The sequence below is a fragment of the Propithecus coquereli genome, unplaced genomic scaffold, assembly GCF_000956105.1.
Source record: "Propithecus coquereli isolate 6110/MARCELLA unplaced genomic scaffold, Pcoq_1.0 Scaffold93, whole genome shotgun sequence".
NCBI lineage: Eukaryota > Metazoa > Chordata > Mammalia > Primates > Indriidae > Propithecus > Propithecus coquereli.
Genome location: NW_012155618.1, coordinates 4,466,320 through 4,467,665, shown reverse-complemented (window position 1 = coordinate 4,467,665; position 1,346 = coordinate 4,466,320). Strand labels below are relative to the sequence as shown.

Genomic DNA, 1,346 nt, shown 5'->3' with positions numbered 1-1,346 from the left:
TACCTGGAACAGAATAGGTATACAGTACATACTGAATTGAATCCTGATATTAAATATTAGAAGCTAATGTTGATCATGTAAATAATATTTGTATTTCTGTTGGGATTGTTCCAGAAAACCTCAGAATATACTCTTACCCTTAAGTATTTGATAATACAGATTATATTAAACTATTACTTGTAGTGTCTCGATGTGCTGAAAGCTGTTCCTAGCTTGCTTCATGCAGAGGGCCCTAGTGTGTTAAAAAACCTAGGCCATCCTTAAAGAGAACTTGTAACAAAAGTTGGAACTTAAAATTTTGCTTACTCTTTTTGAATCATTAATCCTATTACTGTTAACATGGAAGATTGATCTTTATTCAAGTAATTGGGAGATAAACAAGAACACGGCGTAGTGAAGAATTTACTCAGACTTTCTCTAAGTTAATACACTGTCAGGATTGAGGAGATATATGACTCAATATATTTATAGAAGACATTTTTTTCTTTAGACTATCATTCTGTTAATAATTCAGACTTTCTCACTTCTTATTTAAATGGATTTTAGTTTATTTCTATTTCTTTCAGCAGTCTTCATCTTAAAACATGACAATTTTATGTCACATTTCCTGCATTCAAAACCTTATGCTATATTTGAAATACTTCTACTGTAGTTGAGGCATGTACAAGAATCTGGACTTTGTAGGAATATGTTTTCTTTTCTTTTCAGGTGTTGAGATTTGCTTTGAACTTTATAATCCTCGAGTTCAGGAGATCCAAGTGGTCAAATTAGAGAAACGGCTGGATGATAAGTTGCTGTACTTAAGAGATGCCCTTCCTGAATACAGCACTTTTGATGTGAATATGAAGCCAGTATCACGAGAGCCTGGCCAAGAAGTTCCTGTTAATAAGGTATAGGTTGTATGTTTGAAACTGGAAATTTAAGTGTAAAATAAGAAAGAATCATCTAAATGAAAACTTTAGAAGAATTTTTGCTTATGTCGATCAGCCTAATTCCTTCTTTTTGTATCTTCCTTAGCTGAAAGTCAAAATGAAGCCTAGGCCCTGGTCCAAACGCTGGGAACGTCCAAATTTTAATATTAAAGGAATCAGATTTGATCTTCATTTAACTGAGGAACAAATGAAAGAAGCTCAGAAGTGGAGTCAGCCGTGGCTTGAGTTTGATATGATGAGGGAATATGATACTTCAAAAATTGAAGCTGCAATATGGGATGAAATTGAAGCATCAAAAAACTCCTGATTTGAAAACGAATTTGGTTCCCTGCAGAGGATATATTGACTCCTAGAGGATTTATTTTGAGAGCAGTTTAATTTCATTTATAAGAACATAGTCATTAAATGAACTAA

The 1,346-nt window shown here is 33.2% G+C and overlaps 1 protein-coding gene across 1 annotated transcript in view; it reads left to right on the top strand.

Annotated features, from left to right (window-relative positions):
- Nucleotides 1-1,346, top strand: part of MRPL19 (mitochondrial ribosomal protein L19) — a 19,548-nt gene that overhangs the window by 16,219 nt on the left and 1,983 nt on the right. The gene's annotated exons all lie outside the window — the stretch shown is intronic.